The following is a 15,353-nucleotide window of genomic DNA, read 5'->3' as shown; positions in this document are numbered from 1 at the left end:
CAATTTGTCATAAACTTAGTCTAAACTTTTGCAAATATATGTTGTAGAGATGGCGTCCCCAATCAATTTTAACCAGTTCCTAGAGAAAGAAAAACTTAAGAGCAACGGTAGCAACTTCACTGACTGGTTCCGTCATGTGAGGATATTCCTCTTTGGCGGAAATCTGCAATATGTGCTTGATGCACCGCTAGGTGACCCTCCTGCAGAAACTGAAACCGATGAAGTAAAAGCTGTTTACGAGACTCGGAAAATTCGGTACTCTCAAGTTCAGTGTGCCATCCTGGGCGAGTCCGGAATCCGATCTTCAAAAACGTTTTGAGCACCACGATCCTCATGAGTTGATGAAAGAGCTGAAAGCTATTTTTGAGACTCATGCGGCCGTGGAATGCTATGAAGCATCGAAACAATTCTTCGGCTGCATGATGGAAGAAGGCAGCTCCGTTAGTGGGCACATGCTCGCCATGACCGGGCATGCGAAGAAACTCGGTGACTTGGGAATAGTGATTCCTAACGGACCGGGGATTAATCGTGTCCTTCAATCACTTGCCACCAAGTTACAAGAACTTTGTGATGAACTACAATATGCGGAACATGAACAAGGAGTTACACGAACTCTTTGGCATGCTAAAAGCTGCTGAGATTGAGATCAAGAAAGAGCACCAAGTGTTGATGGTCAACAAGACCACTAGTTTCAAGAAACAGGGCAAGTCTAAGGGAAAATTCAAGAAGGGTGGCAAGAAAGCTGCCACGCCTCCTATGAAACCTAAGAACGGCCCTAAGCCCGATGCTTGAGTGCTATTATCGCAAGGAGAAGGGACACTTGGAAGCGTAATTGCTCCAAGTATCCGGCTGATCTGAAGAGCGGCCTTGTCAAGAAGAAGAAAGAAGGTATATCCGATATGCATGTTATAGATGTTTATCTCACTTGGTCCTCGTTCTAGTACACGGGTATTTGATGTCGGTTCGGTTGCTCATATTTGTAACTCGACACAGGAACTAAAGAATAAACGAAGACTACTGAAAGATGAAGTGACGATGCGCGTTGGAAACGGATCCAAGGTCAATGTGATCGCAGTCGGCACACTTCCTCTACATCTACCTTCGGGATTAGTTTAAGCCTAAATAATTGTTATTTTGTACCCGCGTTGAGCATGAACATTATATCTGGATCTTTTTTAATGCAAGACGGTTATTCATTCAAGTCTGAGAATAATGGTTGTTCTATTTTTATGAATAATATCTTTTATGGTCGAGCACCACAAAAGAATGGCTTATTTTTGTTAGATCTCGATAGTAGTGATACGCATATACATAACGTTGATGCTAAGCGAATTAAATTGAATGATAATTCTACTTATATGTGGCACTGTCGTCTTGGTCATATTGGAGTGAAACGCATGAAGAAACTCCATACTGATGGATTACTTGAATCACTTGACTTTGAGTCACTTGATAGATGCGAAGCATGTCTAATGGGAAAAATGACTAAGACTCCATTTTACGGTATGATGGAGCGAGCGATACGTCCCCGACGTATCCATAATTTCTGTCGTTCCATGCTTGTTTTATGACAATACTTACATGTTTTGCTTGCACTTTATGATGATTTCATGCATTTTCCGGAACTAACCTATTAACGAGATGCCACAGTGCCAGTTCTTGTTTTCTGCTGTTTTTGGTTCCAGAAAGGCTGTTCGGGCAATATTCTCGGAATTGGACGAAATCAACGCCAAACCTCCTATTTTTCCCGGAAGGCTCCAGAACACCGAAGAAGAGTCGGAGAGGGGCCGAGGGGCCACCACACCCGAAGGCGGCGCGGCCAAGCCTGGGCCCGCGCCAGCCTAGGGTGAGGCGCCCCCAAGTGCCCCCCTGCGCCGCCTCTTCGCCTATAAAATCCCTTTCGACCTAAAAACACCGTACCAATTGACGAAACTCCAGAAAGACTCCAGGGCGCCGCCGCCATCGCGAAACTCCAATTCGGGGGACAGAAGTCTCGTTCCGGCACCTGCCGGGACGGGGAAGTGCCCCGGAAGCCATCTCCATCGACGCCACCGCCTCCATCATGCTCCGTGAGTAGTTCCCCCATGGACTACGGGTTCTAGCGATAGCTATGTCGGTATACTCTCCCCCATGTACTTCAATACAATGGTCTCATGAGCTGCCTTACATGATTGAGATTCATCGATGTAATCGGTGTTGTGTTTGTTGGGATCCGATGGATGATACATTATGATTAGTCTATCTATAAAGTTTGTGAAGTTATTGTTGCTGCAATCTTGTTATGCTTAATGCTTGTCACTAGGGCCCGAGTGGCATGATTTTAGATTTGAGCTTTATAATTATTGCTTAGATTGTATCTACAAGTTGTATGCACATGTCGCTGTCCGGAACCAAAGGCCCCGAAGTGACAGAAATCGGGACAACCGGAGGGGATGGCGGTGATGTGAGGGACACATGTTTTCACGGAGTGTTAATGCTTTGCTCCGGTACTCTATTAAAAGGAGTACCTTAATATCCGGTAGTTTCCCTTGAGGCCCGGCTGCCACCGGCTGGTAGGACAAAAGATGTTGTGCAAGTTTCTCATTGCGAGCACGTACGACTATAATTGGAAAACATGCCTACATAATTAATAATCTGGATGTTCTTTCTTAATGCTTTGATTCCTATCAATTGCCCAACTGTAATTTGTTCACCCAACACTTGTCACTTATTGGAGAGTTACCACTAGTGTAGATCGCTGGGAACCCCGGTCCATCTTTCATCATAATATACTTGTTCTACATGTCATTGGAAGTAGTATCAACTATCTTCTGGTGCCATTGCTCTCATATTGCTATTCTTTGCTTTGCTGTGTTACTTGTTACTATTGCTCTCATATTACTGCTACTTTCACATCACCCCTTGTTGCTAGTGTTTTTCAGGTGCAGCTGAATTGACAACTCGGTTGTTAAGGCTTATAAGTATTCTTTACCTCCCCTTGTGTCGAATCAATAAATTTGGGTTTTACTTCCCTCGAAGACTATCGCGATCCCCTATACTTGTGGGTCATCAAGGCATGTTTTACGGCGCCGTTGCCGGGGAGGCATAGCTCTACTCATAAGTTCACCTGGGGAGTACACTCTACCTCTCTCTCTGTTTTATTTTATTTTGTTTTGCTTAGTTTACTTTTGTCTAGTTTATTTGTGCTTAGTTTATTTCTGTCTAGTATTACTTTGCTTAGTTTCTTTTTGTCTTGTTTTATTTGTCTCATAAACCCAAAAATCCATAAAAATTTGAAAAACCAAAAAATTAAAAACTGCTGTTATGGGAGAACCTACAACCTACTTGGAGCTCATAGAATGTTATAATAATTATAGAGAATCAAGAAGCTGGTAAAATAATGAGTGCTATGATAGAAAAATTGAATACAATGGCTAGAATCTTGCTTAGACGCCATGATATAAACTGTTGCTCTCAACAGGATAAACATCTTAAATTTCAATGTGGCTTTAGTGAGGAATTTTTAATTAAGAACTATAATCGGAATTGCTATATTCATTATGGGTTCGAAGAGGTAGAACAATTTGTCTTATTTATGGGAGCCTCCGAGATAGAATCCTTCATGGTTGAGAATTAGAAAACTTGTGCTATTTGTAAGGACCTTAAAGATTATGTCTCTACTATCCTTAATTCTTGCATAGAATGCTACAGTAGGAATCCTTATATCCTTGATTATAAAGAGAGACACATTAATGCACAAGAATGCACTCACAATTTGCAGGAACCGGTGGAAGAAGAAATTGATGAACCTGAAAGCTCATTGGATGAAAAAGAGGAGGAAATTGATGAACCTGAAAGCTCATTGGATGAAAAAGAAGAGGAGAGCGACGAACAAAAGGAGGAAGAATGGATTAGCTACCCATGCCAACCTTCTAATGAGAGTAACTCTTTATCTCTTACATTATTTGATTGTCCTCCATGCTTACCGAAAGAGGTTGAATGTTATGTTCCTGTGGATTCTCTTGAAATATTCCCTATGAGTAAAACTTGTGAGAATAATTATGCTACTGTTATATATGATAATCCATGCTACTTTGATAAATCTTATGATAATGCTTTGTTTGTGCCTGATGTCGAAATGCATGGTACTAAAGAATTTTGCTTAGCGAATGTTTATGATAAAGCTCTAGATGATGGTCCTATGTTACTTGATGCTATTAATTGTACTACTAATGAAAATGGGATTGGAGAGTCCTTGAATTATTCTATGAGTCCCATATCTCTTGAGATTGATCAACTACCTTGTTATATTATTAATAAAAGTAAGTTTGAAAGTTTTTATTCCACTATTCTTGAACTTGATAAAAATTATGTGTTTGGAAATCATGAGAAGCATGCTGCATGTGGTAGTTATATTGTTAAGTTTGTTCATGAAGCTACTGAAAATTATTATGAGAGAGGAAAATATGGTAGTAGAAATTTTCATGGTACTAATACACCTCTCTATATGCTGAAATTGTTGAAGTTACACTTGTTCTATCTTCTTATGCTTGTCACTTTGTTCTTCATGAATTTATTTGTGTACAAGATTCCTTTGCATAGGAAGCATGTTAGGCTTAAATGTGTTTTGAATTTGCTTCTTGATGCTCTCTTTTGCTTCAAATACTATCTCTTATGTGAGCATGATTAAAACTGCTGAGCCCATCTTAATGGCTATAAAGAAAGAACTTCTTGGGAGATAACCCATGTGTTATTTTGCTACAGTACTTTGTTTTATATTTGTGTCTTGGAAGTTGTTTACTACTGTAGCAACCTCTCCTTATCTTAGTTTTGTGTTTTGTTGTGCCAAGTGAAGCCTCTAATCGAAGGTTGATACTAGATTTGGATTTCTGCGCAGAAACAGATTTCTATCTGTCACGAATCTGGGCTGTTTTCTCTGTAGGTAACTCAGAAAAATATGCCAATTTACGTGCGTGTTCCTCAGATATGTACGCAACTTTCATTAGTTTTGAGTTTTCTGATTTGAGCAACGGAAGTATTTATTTAAATTTCGTCTTTACTGGCTGTTCTGTTTTGGCAGATTCTGTCTCTGTTTTTTGCATTGTCTCTTGTGGACTTTAAGCGAGCTTTTCTAGACATAGAGAGCTGTAGCTAATGTTTTATTGAGTTCTTGCAATGTGCCACTACAGGACCAAGGTGGATTCAAATTTTTTGAGTACTAACCCCTCTAATGAAGTTTATGAGAAGTTTGGTGTGAAGGAAGTTTTCAAGGGTCAAGAGAGGAGGATGATATATGATCAAGAAGAGTGAAAAGTCAAAGCTTGGGGATGCCCCGTGGTTCATCCCTACATATTTCAAGAAGACTCAAGCGTCTAAGCTTGGGGATGCCCAAGGCATCCCCTTCTTCATCAACTTATCGGGTTCCTCCCACGAAACTATATTTTTATTCGGTCACGTCATATGTGTTTTACTTGGAGCGTACTGTGTGCTTTTATTTTTGTTTTTGTTTGAATAAGATCGGATCCTAGCAATCCTTGATTGGGAGAGAGACACGCTCCGCTTTTTCATATGAACACTTGTTCTTCGTTTTACTTTTAATGTTCAATGATAAAAGTTGGAAGCTACAGCACTTATTATTATTTGGTTAGAAACAGAAAATGCCTCATATGTTTTGGATAATTTGACACTTGGCAATTGTTTTGAGCTCTCAAGTAGATCATGATTAAAGTTTTTTCATGTAGTTTAAACCTATTAATGGAGAACTACCGTAGAGCTTGTTGAAATTGGTTTGCATAATTGATCTCTCTTAAGGTCTAGATATTTTACGGTAAAAGTGTTTGAGCAACAAGGAAGACGAGTGTAGAGTATTATAATGCTTGCAATATGTTCTTATGTAAGTTTTGCTGTACCGGTTCATACTTGTGTTTGCTTCAAGTAACCTTGCTAGCCTAAGCCTTGTACTGAGAGGGAATACTTCTCGTGCATCCAAATCCTTGAGCCAACCACTATGCCAATTGTGTCCACCATACCTACCTACTATGTGGTATTTCCTGCCAATCCAAAGTAAATTACTTGAGTGCTACCTTTAAACAATTCAAAATGCTTCTCAATTTGTGTCAATGTTTTATAGCTCATGAGGAAGTATGTGGTGTTTTATCTTTCAATCTTGTTGGGCAACTTTCACCAATGGACTAGTGGCTTCATCCGCTTATCCAATAATTTTGCAAAAAGAGCTGGCAATGAGATTCCCAGTCCCAAATTAATTAAACTAAATAGACACTCCTCCATGGTATGTGATTGTTGGACGGCACCCGAAGGATTCGGTTAGCCATGGCTTGTGTAAGCAAAGGTTGGGGGGAGTGTCATCATAATAAAACTAAAATAAAAAGGCACTCCTTCATGGTATGAGATTGTTGGCAGGCACCAGAGGATTCGGTTAGCCATGGTTTGTGAAAGAAAGGTTGGAAGGAGTGCCACCCAAAAATAAAAATAAAATGGGAGCCGCTCTTTGAAGGTTTGTCTGGCAAGGGGGTTAGAGTGCCCACTACCATTCGTTGACAACAACAAACACATCTCAAAATGTTACTTTTATGCTCTCTTTATGTTTTCAAAACCAAAGCTCTAGCACAAATATAGCAATCGATGCTTTCCTCTTTGAAGGACCATTCTTTTACTTTATGTTGAGTCAGTTTACCTACTTCCTTCCACCTTAGAAGCAAACACTTGTGTCAAGCTGTGCATTGATTCTTACATACTTGCATATTTGCATTCATCATATTACTTTATGTTGACAATTATCCATGAGATATGCATGTTGAAAGTTGAAAGCAACTGCTGAAACTTATATCTTCCTTTGTGTTGCTTCGATGCCTTTACTTTGAATTTATTGCTTTATGAGTTAACTCTTGTGCAAGACTTTTGATACTTGTCTTGAAAGTATTATTCATGAAAAGTTTTGCTATATGTTATCTACTTGTTAGCAACTATAGATTATTGCCTTGAGTCACTTCATTCATTTCATATGCTTTGTAATAGTATGATCAAGGTTATGTAAGTAGCATGTCACTACAGAAATTATTCTTTTTATCGTTTACACGCTCGGGACGAGCGAGAACTAAGCTTGGGGATGCTGATACGTCCCCGATGTATCCATAATTTACGTCGTTCCATGCTTGTTTTATGACAATACTTACATGTTTTGCTTGCACTTTATGATGATTTCATGCATTTTCCGGAACTAACCTATTAACGAGATGCCACGGTGCCGGTTCCGTTTTACTAGCTGTTTTTGGTTCCGAGAAAGGCTGTTCGGGCAATATTCTCGGAATTGGACGAAATCAACGCCAAACCTCCTATTTTTCCCGGAAGGCTCCAGAACACCGAAGAAGAGTCGGAGAGGGGCCGAGGGGCCACCACACCCTAAGGCGGCGCGACCAAGCCTGGGCCCGCGCCAGCCTAGGGTGAGGCGCCCCCAGGTGCCCCCCTGCGCCGCCTCTTCGCCTATAAAATCCCTTTCGACCTAAAAACACCGTACCAATTGACGAAACTCCGAGAAAGACTCCGGGCGCCGCCGCCATCGCGAAACTCCAATTCGGGGGACGAAGTCTCCGTTCCGGCACCTGCCGGGACGGGGAAGTGCCCCGGAAGCCATCTCCATCGACGCCACCGCCTCCATCATGCTCCGTGAGTAGTTCCCCCATGGACTACGGGTTCTAGCGATAGCTATGTCGGTATACTCTCCCCCATGTACTTCAATACAATGGTCTCATGAGCTGCCTTACATGATTAAGATTCATCGATGTAATCGGTGTTGTGTTTGTTGGGATCCGATGGATGATACATTATGATTAGTCTATCTATAAAGTTTGTGAAGTTATTGTTGCTGCAATCTTGTTATGCTTAATGCTTGTCACTAGGGCCCGAGTGGCATGATTTTAGATTTGATCTTTATAATTATTGCTTAGATTGTATCTACAAGTTGTATGCACATGTCACTGTCCGGAACCAAAGGCCCCGAAGTGACAGAAATCGGGACAACCGGAGGGGATGGCGGTGATGTGAGGGACACATGTTTTCACGGAGTGTTAATGCTTTGCTCCGGTACTATATTAAAAGGAGTACCTTAATATCCAGTAGTTTCCCTTGAGGCCCGGCTGCCACCGGCTGGTAGGACAAAAGATGTTGTGCAAGTTTCTCATTGCGAGCACGTATGACTATAATTGGAAAACATGCCTACATAATTAATAATCTGGATGTTCTTTCTTAATGCTTTGATTCCTATCAATTGCCCAACTGTAATTTGTTCACCCAACACTTGTCACTTATTGGAGAGTTACCACTAGTGTAGATCGCTGGGAACCCCGGTCCATCTTTCATCATAATATACTTGTTCTACATGTCATTGGAAGTAGTATCAACTATCTTCCGGTGCCATTGCTCTCATATTGCTATTACTGCTTGCTGTAGTATTCTTGTTACTATTGCTCTCATATTACTGCTACTTTCACATCACCCCTGTTGCTAGTGTTTTTCCAGGTGCAGCTGAATTGACAACTCAATTGTTAAGGCTTATAAGTATTCTTTACCTCCCCTTGTATCGAATCAATAAATTTGGGTTTTACTTCCCTCGAAGACTATCGCGATCCCCTATACTTGTGGGTCATCACGAGCTACTGACTTATTGGAAATCATACATACCGATGTGTGCGGACCAATGAGCGTAGCATCGCGCGGTGGTTATCGTTATGTTCTAACCTTCACAGATGATCTGAGTAGATATGGGTATATCTATTTCATGAAACATAAATCCGAAACTTTCGAGAAGTTTAAGGAATTCCAAAGTGAAGTAGAAAATCAACGTAACAAGAAGATTAAATTTCTACGATCCTGATCGTGGAGGTGAATATCTGAGTTATGAGTTTGGCATGCATTTAAAGAAATGCGGAATACTTTCACAATTGACACCGCCGGGAACACCTCAACGAAACGGTGTGTCCGAACGTCGTAATCGAACTCTCTTAGATATGGTTCATTCTATGATGTCTCTTACTGATTTGCCGTTATCATTTTGGAGTTATGCATTAGAGACAGCCGCATTCACTTTAAATAGAACACCATCAAAATCCGTAGAAACGACACCGTATGAATTATGGTTTAATAAGAAACCTAAGCTGTCGTTCTGAAAGTTTGGGGTTGTGAAGCCTATGTAAAGAAGTTACAACCGGACAAGCTAGAACCCAAAGCGGAGAAATGCGTCTTCATAGGATACCCTAAGGAAACTATAGGGTACACCTTCTATCACGGATCCGAAGGCAAAATCTTTGTTGCTAAGAACGGAACCTTTCTTGAGAAAGAATTTCTCACTAAAGAAGTGATTGGAAGAAAAGTAGAACTCGATGAGATTGATGAATCTATACTCGTTGATCGGAGTAGCGCGATACCGGAAGTTGTACATGTACCGCCTACACCGGCAACGAGAGGAAGCTAATGATAATGATCATGAAACTTCGAACGAGGAAACTGCGAACCTCGCGGATCGACAAGGGAACGTGCCACTCCTGATTGGTATGATCCTTGTCTAAATGTCATGATTGTAGATAACAATGATGAGGACCACTGCGATGTATGAAGAAGCGATGATGAGCCCGAGATTCCAACAAATGGCAAGAAGCCATGAAATCCGAAATGGGATCCATGTATGATAACAAAGTATGGACTTTGGTAGACTTACTGATAGCCGAAAGGCTGTTGAGAATAAATGGATCTTCAAGAGAAAAACAGATGCTGATGGTAATATTACTGTCTATAAAGCTCGACTTGTCGCAAAGGGTTTCAGACAAATTCAAGGAGTTGACTACGATGAGACTTTCTCACACTGTAGCGAAGCTAAAATCTGTGAGGATTTTGTTAGCAATAGCTGCATTTTTCGATTATGAGATTTGGCGAGATGGATGTCAAAACGGCGTTCCTTAATGGAGACATTGAGGAAGAGTTGTATATGGTACAACCCAAAGGTTTTGTCGATCCTAAAAATGCTTGACAAAGTATGCAAACTTCAGCGTTCAATCTATGGATGAAGAAAGCATCAAGAAGTTGGAACCGACGCTTTGATAAGGTGATCAAAGACTTCGGGTTTATACGGTGTCATGGAGAGGCCTGTATTTACAAGAAAGTGAGTGGGAGCTACGTAGCATTCACTGATATTATATGTAGATGACATATTATTGATCGGGAATGATATAGAACTATTAAGCAGTGTAAAAGGTTATTTGAATAATAGTTTTTCAATGAAAGACCTTGGTGAAGCATCGTATATATTAGGCATCAAGATTTATAGAGATAGATCAAGATGCCTAATAGGGCTATCACAGAGTACATACCTGGACAAGATTCTAAAGAAGTTTAGAATGGACGAAAGTAAGAAAGGGTTCTTACCTATGTTACCGAGGCAAGGTCTTGAGTAAGACTCAAGGACCGGCTACGGCGAGAAGAAAGAGAAAGGATGAGTAATATCCCCTATGCCTCGGCGATAGGATCTATCATGTATGCCATGCTATGTACTAGACCGGATATAGCACATCTTTGTTAGTTTGACTAGCGAGATATCAAAGTGATCCGGGAATGGAACAACTGGACAGCGGTCAAGAATATCCTGAAGTACTTGAAAAGAACTAAGGATATGTTTCTTTGTTATGGAGGTGACCAAGAGCTCGTTGTAAGTGGTTACACCGATGCAAGTTGGAACAACGATCACGATGACTCTAAGTCACAATCCGGGTACGTGTTTATATTGAATGGTGCTTTGCGATGAGTTGGGCAAGCTCGAAGCGGTGCACGGTGGCAAAGTCTTCAACGGAATCGAGTACATAGCGGCCGGAGGCTTCATCGGAAGCGGTATGGATGAAGAGGTTCATTGTAGAGCTCGGTGTGGTTCCTAGTGCATTGGACCCATTAATCATTTCTTGTGATAACATGGGTGCCATCGCCAATGCACAAGAGCCAAGGTCACACAAGAGGCTGAAGCATATCAAGCTGCGTTACCACTCGATTCGTGAGTACATCGAAGATGGAGAAGTAAAGATTTGCAAAGTACACACTGATCTGAATGTAGCAGATCCGTTGACTAAAAGCTCTCCCTAGGGCAAAGCATGACCAACACCAGAATGCCATGGGTGTTAGGTATATTACAATGTAATCTAGATTATTGACTCTAGTGCAAGTGGGAGACTGAAGGAGATATGCCCTAGAGGTAATAATAAAGTGGTTATTATTTATATCTTTATGTTTATGATAAATGTTTATATATCACGCTATAATTGTATTAACCGAAACATTAGTACATGTGTGATATGTAGACAACAAGAAGTCCCTAGTATGCCTCTTAAACTAGCTTGTTGATTAATGGATGATTAGTTTCATAATCATGAACATTGGATGTTATTAATAACAAGGTTATGTCATTGTATGAATGATGTAATGGACACACCCAATTAAGCGTAGCATAAGATCTCGTCATTAAGTTATTTGCTATAAGCTTTCGATACATAGTTACTTAATCCTTATGACCATGAGATCATGTAAATCACTTATACCGGAAAGGTACTTTGATTACACCAAACGCCATTGCGTAAATGGGTGGTTATAAAGGTGGGATTAAGTATCCGGAAAGTATGAGTTGAGGCATATGGATCAACGGTGGGATTTGTCCATCCCGATGACGGATAGATATACTCCGGGCCCTCTCGGTGGAATGTCGTCTAATGTCTTGCAAGCATATGAATAAGTTCATAAGAGACCACATACCACGGTACGAGTAAAGAGTACTTGTCGGGAGACGAGGTTGAACAAGGTATAGAGTGATACCGAAGATCAAACCTCGGACAAGTAAAATATCGCGTGACAAAGGGAATTGGTATCGTATGTGAATGGTTCATTCGATCACTAAAGTCATCGTTGAATATGTGGGAGCCATTATGGATCTCCAGATCCCGCTATTGGTTATTGGTCGGAGTGAGTACTCAACCATGTCCGCATAGTTCACGAACCGTAGGGTGACACACTTAAAGTTGAATGTTGAAATGGTAGAACTTGAATATGGAATGGAGTTCGAATATTTGTTCGGAGTCCCGGATGAGATCCCGGACATCACGAGGAGTTCCGGAATGGTCGGGAGAATAAGATTCATATATAGGATGTCATTTTATGTGAATTAAAATGATGCGGAAGGTTCTATGGAAGGTTCTAGAAGGTTCTAGAAAAGTCCGGAAGAAACCACCAAGGAAGGTGGAGTCCCGGAGGGACTCCACCTCCATGGCCGGCCAACCCTAGTGGGGGAGGAGTCCCAAGTGGACTCCCCCTATGGGGGCCGGCCACCCCATATGGAAGGGGGGAATCCCACCCCAAGTGGGATTCCCACCTTGGAGTAGGTTTCCCTATCATATGGAAGGTTTTGGGTTCGGGTCTTATTCGGAGACTTGTAGTCCAACACTTGGGGCTTCCACCTATATAATGAGGGGCCAAGGGGAGGGGGCCGGCCACCCCAAGACCACAACCTGGCCGCCCCCCTTGAGTGGCCGGCCACCCCCTCCCAAACCCTAGCCGCCCCCTTCTCCTCCATAACTCCCGCGTGCTTTAGCGAAGCTCCGCCGGAGTTCTCCACCACCACCGACACCACGCCGTCGTGCTGTCGGATTCAAGAGGAGATACTACTTCCGCTGCCCGCTGGAACGGGAGGTGGACGTCGTCTTCATCAACAACCGAACGTGTGACCGAGTACGGAGGTGCTGCCCGTTCGTGGCGCCGGAAGGATCGTGATCAAGATCTTCTACGCGCTTTTGCAAGCGGCAAGTGATCGTCTACCGCAGCAACAAGAGCCTCCTCTTGTAGGCTCTGGAATCTCTTCAAGGGTGAGACTCGATAAACCCCTCGTTGCTACCGTCTTCTAGATTGCATCTTGGCTTGGATTGCGTGTTCGCGGTAGGAAATTTTTTGTTTTCTATGCAACGTTATCCTACACAAATAACGACAATCGCTTTCACCCTTATAAGTAACTTAAACCTAGGATTCACACCATTAAGACAATTGTCGAATATATCCGCAATACTACGTGGTGGGTATAAGGTAGAACCTATTTGGATGGCTGACCATATAGATCTAGAAAATTTGCACCGAAAGAAAAATGTTTTTTTGTAGTCTCGTCATGATGACCAAATACATATGTTTTCCTTCCCGGCCATTTGCGTTTTGTCTTTGGTGAGTATTGACATGGGCATACCCTTTGGGTAACCATTATTAGTATACCACACAAACAATTTAGTTTTAAGCGGGATCTTCATCTTCCAATTTTTTTTTAATTATCAACTGGAACATTAGGTTGGATTAAAGCATTATACATAGAAGCTATCGAGAAAATGCCATTCTCAGTGAGATTTCAACAAAATACATCGGATCCCTGCGTCAATTGGACCGAATCCAGACGATGTAACAAAGCATCCAACGATGTTTGTCTAGGACCAATGAGACTTCTTATGAATGACACATTTGGTGGTGAAGTCTCCAACACCTTAGCGAGTGTGTCGTCCTTGTGTCGCACAATATTGTACAATGCATGATATTGATCCTGGAAAGTGGCATTACCAAGTCATTTATCCTCCCAGAATCTAATCTCTGATCCACTCCTAATACAGAAAGATCCATATGGGAAGAAGAGCTTCTTCGTCGCCATAATGACAACCCAAAATGAGAGTCTCCAGGTTTCCAATAAACTTGAGATAACGTATGTGCGCCAACATACTTTCTCCTAAGGACGGTGTGCCAAATCTCATTCTCAGTGAGCAGCTTGAATAGACATTTACCAAGGAGGGCCCTATTTTTTACCTCGAGATATTGGATTCCAAGACCTCCATGATCTTTCGGTCGGCAGACCACACTCCATTTAGCCAGTCGATATTTTCTTTTCTCATTATCCCCTTGGCAAAAGAATATAGATCAGAAATAATCCAATCTTTTCCATACTCCTTTTGACAGTTGGAACAAAGAGATCATATATAGTTGGCAGTTGGATTTTATCCTTGTTGATTGATGATGTAAGTGTGAGTAAATTAATAAATATCACAAGACAGTTTTTTAGGTTTCCCCTTAAAAAAGAACAAGTTTTCTAATTCTCAGGGTCTCTTCAGTTCCGTGAAAAGAAAGGAAAAAAACAAAGGAAATTTCCCTTTGGTCTTATTTCCAAATTAGGAATAATGAGGGAAGCTTACAATCCAAGTAAACCTCATTTGAAATTCCAACACATGGAGAACAACAGGATAGAGGTCTTTTATTGCATAACAACATCCTAAATATATTTTTTTCATGTGGTTTTTGAGTTGGATTTGACCATATTTATTAGGATTTTTCTGTTTTCCTATTCATGTGAACCAAACAACCAAGTTTACATAATTCCTATGTTTTTAAATATTATTTTGCATATGCATTCCCATAAAATTCATGTGTTTCCCCTATTTCTGCATTTTTACAATCCTGCAAACAAAACAAGCCCTCCATTTGACCGAAATTTCCTTAAACCATGGTGGGGTCACTAGGAACTCGAGATTACATACATAGCCTGAACTTATAGAGTAGCTAGATAGCGTGCAACATTAGCAAACCATTGCTATAAATTGTACATAACTAAAAAAAGCACAATATACAAGATATGGTGTTATATAAATGTGCAAAAAAAATTCTAACAAACAATGCCATTGAGTTTGAACTTAAAAATCATTCGCACAAATTTAAAAATCATTCGCACAAACTTAAAAATCATTCGCACAAACTTAAAATTACAAATAACATAATATGATATTTGATTTAGATTTTTTGGAACGTGTACACATCTTTTGCATTGAGTTTACACCGTAAGGGTTGTTCCACGCGGGCTTTTATCCATTGGATACACATAGAGTGAGGTGGATATCCAATGTTTTAGAGATTTATATTGACATTTAAGAACACCAAAATGTATTAAGAGATACAGAACCACCATATTAGAAATTATATGTTTTATTTTATAAAGGTGTAAAATTGTCCATCTAAACTGAAATTTCTATAGAACTTGAAAATATTCCAACCATGTAACTCTATTAGTAGTAAACAAGGAAAATACTAAATGTGTCGCCATTTGAAACATGTTCAAATACTTACCTGCAATATCATGAAAGTTGTGTTCGACACAAACCCTGCAAATATGTTTACAGACATACTAGATAGACCGGCAATAACAATGTTATGCAAACCATTTGAAGCCAATCAAAACGTCAAGTAGAGCCATCTTCAAAACAAAAACATAAATGTCTCCCACTCGTGCATCACATGACTAAATTGTTAGGTCACAG

Source organism: Lolium rigidum, chromosome 1 (assembly GCF_022539505.1).
Source record: "Lolium rigidum isolate FL_2022 chromosome 1, APGP_CSIRO_Lrig_0.1, whole genome shotgun sequence".
NCBI lineage: Eukaryota > Viridiplantae > Streptophyta > Magnoliopsida > Poales > Poaceae > Lolium > Lolium rigidum.
This window is presented reverse-complemented; position numbering follows the sequence as displayed.